Raw genomic sequence first — 8,649 nt, 5'->3', positions numbered from 1 at the left:
GACCCCTAATAAAATCATCATTGTCATCATCATCACCACCACCACTACCACCACCACTACTTGCTTTCTCACCATGAGATGAGACTTTTCTAGTGTTGTTCTTTGACGTTTCAAACAAGCCTAAAAATCTACAGTACTAGTGGCTTCTGGGCAATCCTGTTTAAGTAATAATATTGAGAGAGAGAAGAGAAGTGAAGAGAAGAGAAGAGAAGAGTTAAGGAGTAAAGTTTTTCTAGTGCTGGTATTGTTTTAAACAATATAATTTGATTCTTCCTCTTCTTGTTCTTGAAATGGCTGCTATTCCCACTCTCCTAGCTTTCTTATTTCTCTCTCATCTAGTGCTTCTTCACTCGGTTGAAGATCACTATAATTCCCATATTGTTTGCCCACCATCTTTCGAATGCAAAAAACTTGGCTCCTTCTGCTTCCCTTTCACCAATAGCACGTTTCCTGAATGCGGACTCATGGTAGATAAGTGTGATGAAGCTCCAGTAGTCCAATTGATGGAGGGACACTGGTATCCTGTTAGAAAAATATATTCTAATACTATTAAAATTGATGATGAATAGCTTCAGCATCACTTGTCCGACGAAGATTGTGATAATACCTTCAAGAATTTCTCTCTTCCCAAGTTTCCTTTCATTTCCTTCACGATCAAGCACAGTCACACATTCTTCAAGTGCGACAATCCTCAATTTACCCAGCCAATTGGTGATTACAAATATTTCAATTGCACACGCTACTCTGTCTACTACATGTCATCTCGACATATTGATGAATCAAATTCCAAAAAACATATTCTCGAGGTCCTTCTACATAACTGTTCACCTATTCTGCTGCCAGTTCCGCAACACACGAATGAAACTGTGGACAACCCTTTTAAACTATTGAATTCTACTGTCTCTCTTAAATTGTTTCCGTCATCTGGTTGTATAGACTGTCGTAATACAGGAGGCCAATGTCTAAACGTCAGCAGCGAGTTTAAATGTGTGATCCCAAAAGAAGGTATTCCCATTTCTAATATTTCTGAAACAATTCAAACTCTTCGACGAAAACCACTCCCTACCTGGATAGAATTTAATTATTATTTATCATTTATGTTTAGTTAAGGTTTCAATATTATGCAAACAACAATATTTTGGCTTCATACTTCTTCATGTCTGAACTAATCTTGTTTTGCTTGATATTGATTGCAGCAAAAATAAAATACAAATTCATTCTAGCAACAGGTAATATACCTCTTCAATTGGTATTCCTTCTCTTTTTTTTCTCTGCTTTTAGTTTGTTTTCTTTCATGAATTCTATCTTTATTTTTATTTCAGTTATTCCAGGATCTTTTATCTTTACCTTGCTCGTATTTATTATATGGCGTCCATACAAGTGGAAGTATGTTCCTTCATACTTTCTTTCAAGGAACGCTTCCTCAAGATCAGTAGACCTAGAAGGAGGTAGAGTTTTCTTTGGGGTCCCCGTCTTCTCCTACACTGAACTTGAAGAAGCCACCAATAATTTTGATCCTAATCAAGAACTTGGAGATGGAGGTTTTGGAACTGTATACCATGGTAAGAAAATAAAAAATTACTGCTTTTGTGTGGTTGTGTGTATGTGTGTGCAAAATTGGAAAGTGTTTGATATTTTTTTATGGACTAGGCAAACTTCAAGATGGGAGAGAAGTGGCAGTCAAGCGTTTATATGAGCATAACTACAAGCAAGTGCAGCAGTTCAAGAATGAAATAGAAATCCTAACACGCCTCCGCCATCGCAATCTTGTCACTCTCTATGGCTGCACCTCGCGACATAGCCGCGAACTGCTCCTTGTTTACGAATACATTCCCCATGGCACAGTTGCTGACCATCTCCATGGTGATCAAGCAAAGCCCGGACGACTCCCGTGCTCTATTCGGATGAACATTGCCATAGAAACCGCTACTGCATTGGCTTACCTCCATGCTTCCGACATCATACACCGCGATGTCAAAACCAACAACATTCTCCTTGACAATAATTTTTGTGTCAAAGTTGCTGATTTTGGGCTTTCAAGGCTCTTCCCAACCGATGTCACTCATGTCTCAACTGCTCCACAGGGGACACCGGGCTACATTGATCCAGAGTATCACCAATGTTACCAACTTACTGATAAAAGCGATGTTTATAGCTTTGAGGTTGTCCTAATTGAGCTCATATCGTCATTGCCAGCTGTTGACATAGGTAGGCAAAGGCATAAGATTAATTTGGCTATATTGGCAGTAAACAGGATCCAAAAGTGTGCGTTCAATGAATTGATTGACCCAAGTCTTGGATTTGAGTCAAATAGTGAAGTGCAGAGAATGACTACTTCAGTGGCAGAGTTGGCTTTTCAATGTCTGTAGTTTGAGAGGGAAATGAGGCTTACGATGGATGATGTTTTGGAGACACTGATGGAAATTCAGGGCCAAGATTGCAAAGGTGAGGAGGCAAAAAAGGTAATTTACAATGTTGGGGTGTTAAAGGGTAGACAACCACCTCCTTCACCGGAATCTGATGAGGTCGTGTTATTGAAGAGTAAAGAGCTGCCACCTTCACCAGTTTCTGTGATAGAAAGTTGCGTTAGTAGATCTACCGTATCCAACAAAAGTGTTTCCTAATTTTTTTTTAACTCCCATAGTGTTTGTCCTGTAAAAATGGTCAATTTTGATGGAACCGAAAGGGCGTGCCAAGAACTGCTGTAGTTCCAAAGAAAGATCCAAACAATATTCCAGATGGAAGATTACAAAACCAGACAATTGTGATAAGGTCTGGAATGAACACTTCAGGGTTCTTTTTGCCTTCAAGAAAGGACTTCGGGACTACTACTTGGCTAGGAAGGAATGCACTACTTTTGAAAGTAAAGGACTTGAATGTATAATACTATAATGTAAAGCAATAAAGTGCAGGACTTAAGCTAGACATGTTGAAAATTGCATTGCAATGAAAATATGAATTGTATTGAAATGTTACTATAGTTGTGTATGTTGAATAGGCCTTCTAAGTAACAATAACATGCCCTATTTATAGAATTTGGTAATGGCAGTTATCATGGGCAGTTTCATTGTTAACTTTAGATGCTTCTAAGTGGATTGGCTGGATTCATGGCACATGTCCTATTGCATTATTCAACCTTCATAGTGCGTACACGTGTAGGACCATGTTTTCCTACATTTCTACCATTTTCAACATGATTTTCCATTGGCCGAGAATAACCGCTCTTCCAATGGAAATCCTCTATGTGTCCCACGTTTTTAGGTTGTGCACTCAACTTGCAGCCACGTTCTGCCATTTTTGTTACTTATTCACATGACATTCCACTAGATTCTTACACTTTCCACCCCTCTTTAATTGGAAATTTTGCCACGTGTCCCAAGTCATGCCTTCTAAGTGTTTACCTCATGGCCTGCCACATGTCCCATGACTTTCAATTTGCATATAACAACTTGCTTCCTTAGTTGCCACGTGTCCCATTGTAACGACCCATAAATTCAACTAGAAAAGATTATGTCAAAAAAATTCCTTAAATACATCAAAAAATTTCCACGATGCCCCGGCAATTCAACCACTCCAATTATATTGATAATCTCAATTACATCATAAATCTCATTGTCTACATGGTAATCAAATTTAACAAAACTACTACATCAACATGCTAGCGACACCAATATGCTTCTAAGCAAACTTTGATAGGATACTTCAAGGCTGAGGTTGAGGCATATTGTGAGCACTTGCATTTTTAACATTTTCCGGGCATGTTAGCATTCATGCATTTTTTTTATTGTCGGAAATTATGATTTAAGTTGCAAATGTGTTTAATTTAATTAAATGTCATTTTTTTTTATTTCATAAAGGACATTATGGACTTTTTGTTTTATAAATAACATATATGGTATTTGATTATTTTATAAAGGGCAAAGTAGACTTTTATTATGCAAAATAGCATAATTGGTATTTGGTTAGTTGTGTAAGGGTATTCTTGACTTTTATCATGCACATGGCATGAATGATATTTGGCAATTGTTGATGGGCTTATTAGTCATTTTACATAGTCCCACCTTTGACTATGTGTGTGCTTGACACCTATGGGTGTGATAAGGCATCCAACTTTTGCATATTATCACATATCAATTGTCTAAAGGAATGTTATAGAGAAAGTTGGCAGAAACCATTTCGTCATAGTTTCCTTCACTATAGTCGTCATCTTCATGTTCCAAATTGAGGTTCTTGTAGTGACATTTTGGTGTTGTTGTAAAGATGAAAAACATTCCTAAGGTTGTGAAGTTTCCATTAGTATCAAGTTTGAGTTCGTTCCCTTGTTGCTGATTTTGAAAGTTGTCTTGAAAGGAGAAGGGGTTTTTGTTTTACTGCAAAGAAGTATTTTATCTTCACCTTCTACTTGTTGATTTTGATCCATTTTTGGTGTGGCTTTGAATTGTTAAGCAAGTGTTCAAGCTTCTTTGAGGTAGGATTACTTAACTCTTACACCCTTTACCTTTAAGGAATCAATTCTATGTGTTTTGTGTTTAAAACATAGGCTGCTACTTGTTTTTCACAATTCTGGAATCACAGCGACCTGAACTTCAAAGGATCATAACTTAATCATTTTAAGTCCAAATTGAGTAATTTTTTAGTCTAAATTGACTAGATCGAAACAAGCTTTCCAATGATATCAATTTCAGCCTTAGATTATAATTGTGGAGAAAGTTATGACCCTGTAAACATAGGCTGCCAGGTTCACGCTTTAATCTGCAGAATTTCCTGCACAGCGACCTGAACTTCAACTGACCATAACTTCCTTATTTTAAGTCCAAATTGAGTAATTTTTGAGTCTAAATTGGCTAGCGTGAAACAAGCTTTCCAATGATACTAATTTTAACCTTAGAATCCAACTGTGGAAAAAGTTATGACCTTGTAAACATAGGCTGCTACTTAAAAATTAGAATATTGGTTGTTATGATATTTCTTGAAATGAGAAGTTTTGTACTTGATTTTCTAAATGTTATTAAGCACTATTTATGTTGTTATGTGGTAAATGTGAGTTAGAAAGTATGCTTCTAATGTTATACAACCATGGATTAATTAGCCTGTTAATTTACCATGCTTGTGTGTGGATTAAAATGCAATACCATGATATTGTATATGAGTTGAGATTTCCATATTCATTCCATTATCCGTATATCATGTTATACAAATGTACATGCATGTCACATAAGCACAGGGATGATGTTGGAATGAAAAGAAAAGTGAAAATGTTTCGTTAAATGGTTTTGAAAACTGGATAACAGGGAGGTGCCTTGTATCCGTGAGTTTTGAAAAGGGAATTGAATCAAAGATTTTAAAACCGGATAAGGAGTTTCCTTGTCTATGTAGTTAATGGGAATCTAGAAGAGACGTAGGGAGTGGCTCTACGTGTAGTTGTGTCACTAGAGCCCCAAATGATCACAAGGAGTAGCCTTGTATTAGGGATAGATGACCAACTCTCTTCTCGTGGTACTGGGGAGCAGCACTGGGCGGATTACATTAACTTTTTGTGATGGACATGGGAGTTTTGGGAAGTGAGAAATGTCAGTGGTATTAGCATTGGCATTGGCATTGCATGACACTTCATTTTATTATCTCATATTATATTATGTTTTTCCCGAGCTCGTATAATCCCATTATCCTTTGTTTGTTCTTTGTTTGGATTCACGGAAGTATTAAAGAGTGCATTTTAAGTAATTCCCGCTGAGCTGTGGTTGCTCATTCCTATTTTATACACATCTTTTTAGGTCATGGCATGGATGGTATGAAGGGTGTTCCTCCTCAGCTGTAGACAGAGTCGGGGCTAGTGTTATCATGTTTTTATTCCGCATTATAGACTATGTTTTGTATTATATTTCTTTAGAATACTTCTGGTATGTAATAAATGTTATTTCAGACATTAAAACTTTAAAGTTGTAGTATGTGCGTCTTACCTATTTACTTTCAGTCTTGTTTTACGAAAAGGGAAATTAATAGGTGGATGCTTGGTTGAGACAGGTTACAGGGATATTTATTAATTTTGAGACTGTGATTGCTTACGTGTTATGTTCATAATCCAGACTACGGTCATGGGGCGTGACACATATCTTCCTTACAAAGTCCATTTCCTGAAATGTTTATGACAACGGGGTGAGCTTATATTGCTCAATAGATGGTGAACAACCAACACCTCCTAAAGCCATATAAGTCATGCTCAAGTAAACACAGAAACCAGTAATACACGCTAGACAAATTAATCATGCTCCAAATTACCATAACCTTATAGATACATGCTTTAACAAGTTTTTAAACAACAACATTTATTGAAACACGCTAACACGGCTAAGCGATCATGCTTGGAATTTAGATTTGTAGGTCTTCACGTTTAATGATACTAGTTAAGAAAATTTTAAGTAGTTGGCATATACTATCACATTCAAATTAAACATAGAAAGATCCAAGGATAAATACCATTCAATGATATGTTGGATTACATGCTTATGCATCAAGGCCCACACACAACTCATACTAACCCACTCCCACACAAACACACCGAAAATGTGATACCTAGCCGGACCTTGGTACCCCCGCAGTCCCTAGGGAGAATTTGCTAATCATCCCAGGTAGAGGGTGACGATGTAAAGCCGTTCTTTGCACGCCAAATTGATGTAGTGAATGTGCGGTTCAAGAAAAGCCTTTTGGGTCAAGTTTAAAGTTATAAAAACCATTACCAACACTACTACTAAAGTAGCAAGAGTGAGTAGGGATCGTCCCAAGGGATTGGAGTCGTACTTGATTATGGAATCGCAATTAGGGTTAGTAGGTCGAGTGATTAAACAAATGGTTGGTTGGTTAATTAAACTAGAGAGTAACTAAATTAAACTAAGTAATTGAATGTAACAAAGAGTAAGTAAGAGAGAGAGAAATCTTGGGGTTTAGAGGTCACCACCAAGCAATGCTTTTCTACACTTCCAACTAGTGACTAATGAGGGTAATGTGTTTTGCAATAATGGTGTGTGTGTGTGTGTGTTTGGTTGATTCAATTAGCAAGGGTGACCAATTAAGCATACATTGTCTAATCAACATGTGAAAAGCACAATATATCTAGCAATTAAGTATATATTGTCTAAATAGCATGTGAAAAGCACAACATATCTAGCAAGTTATTAATCCTTTCATTAAGCTCACAAGCCATATACACCACAAGGTTAGAGACATATGCTACTTGCATTCAAAAGTATGGAACATCAAACAACTAGCATGAATTGTCCTCTCATCTAACAACTATGCTATCACTACACTACAATTAAGCTAATGACATGAAATTAAACTAATTAAGCTAAGGGAAAGCCATAATCCATTAAGAAATGAGCATGGACCATCTAAAAAATCACAAGAGCATTCTTTTAAGCACAATGTTTTGACAATCTCTAAATCTATAGCATTAATACACATAGACATGCATCAATAACTTAAGAAATAGAGGCAAATACATGAACATCTATTTTAGCATACATAGACATATAGATAGAATGAAATGATCAATTAGAAGCATTAAACCATATAAATCATTGAATAAACAAGATCTATATATATCAAAATGTCAAAACATTAATTACAACACTAATCCCTTAATAATACACAAGATTAAGATATAGAAAGTATGCTTGGGGCTAACTTTAACCCCAAGAGGATGTCTAGTCACTCATGGTGATGTTGCTCCAATCCTCAAGGGCTAACTCCATAGAAGAGATTTGCTCCTTGGTTGATGAAGAGTCTCCAATGGTGTCTCTAGCCTCCTTCTCCTCTAAGCTTGCTTCCCAAGAGATTAAACCCTAGAATAGTCTATATGCTAAAAAAGTGCATCATATTCCTTTTATAGGTAGGTCAAGTACGACGGTAAAAGCCAGCATGACCTAGAAATAAGTGAACCTCTCTCACCGTTGAAGGTGGAGGCAATTTAGAAATAAGCTCAACCTTCGCTTTGTCAACCTCTATTCCTCTCCTTGAGATAACGTGACCCAAAACAATACCCTCTTGAACCATGAAATGGCTCTTTTCCCAGCTAAGTACAAGGTTGGTTTCACGACATCTCTTGAGCACTAGATCTAAGTTTTTGAGGCATGCATCAAATGAGGACCCAAAAACAGAAAAATCATCCATGAAGACCTCTAGATACTCTTCCACCATATCCGAGAAAATTGACATCATACACCTTTGGAATGTGGCGGGTGCATTGCACAAACCAAAAGGCATCCGTCTATAAGCAAATGTGCCAAATGGACATGTAAAGGTGGTTTTCTCTTGGTCTAATGGGCTGAGGGCAACTTGATTGTACCCCGAATAGCCATCAAGGAAGCAATAATATTGTTGCCCGGCCAATCTCTCTAGAATTTGATCAATGAATGGCAAAGGGAAGTGATCCTTTCTAGTGGCGGCATTCAATTTGTGGTAATCAATGTATACACGCCATGAATTGGCGGTACGCTTAGAGATTTCCTCACCCTTTGCATTCTCAACCACTATAATCCCCGATTTTTTGGGAACTACTTGAGTTGGACTCACCCATTTAATATCGGAGATTGGGTAAATGATTCCGGCATCCAAGAGTTTGACAACTTCCTTTTTAACTACCTCCTTCAT

General features: G+C 37.2%; 1 pseudogene; it reads left to right on the top strand.

The window, feature by feature from the left end:
* Positions 1-290: 290 nt before the first annotated feature.
* LOC132296195 (LEAF RUST 10 DISEASE-RESISTANCE LOCUS RECEPTOR-LIKE PROTEIN KINASE-like 1.1) lies at positions 291-2,665 on the top strand (annotated as a pseudogene).
* The last annotated feature ends 5,984 nt before the right edge of the window (positions 2,666-8,649 follow it).

This window comes from Cornus florida, unplaced genomic scaffold (genome assembly GCF_030987335.1).
Source record: "Cornus florida cultivar Cherokee Brave unplaced genomic scaffold, ASM3098733v1 CherokeeBrave_3.0.0_Hap2_Chr02, whole genome shotgun sequence".
NCBI classification, from domain to species: Eukaryota; Viridiplantae; Streptophyta; class Magnoliopsida; order Cornales; family Cornaceae; genus Cornus; species Cornus florida.
The sequence above is the reverse complement of the archived record's forward strand: the minus strand, read 5'-3'. Positions and strand labels throughout refer to the sequence as shown.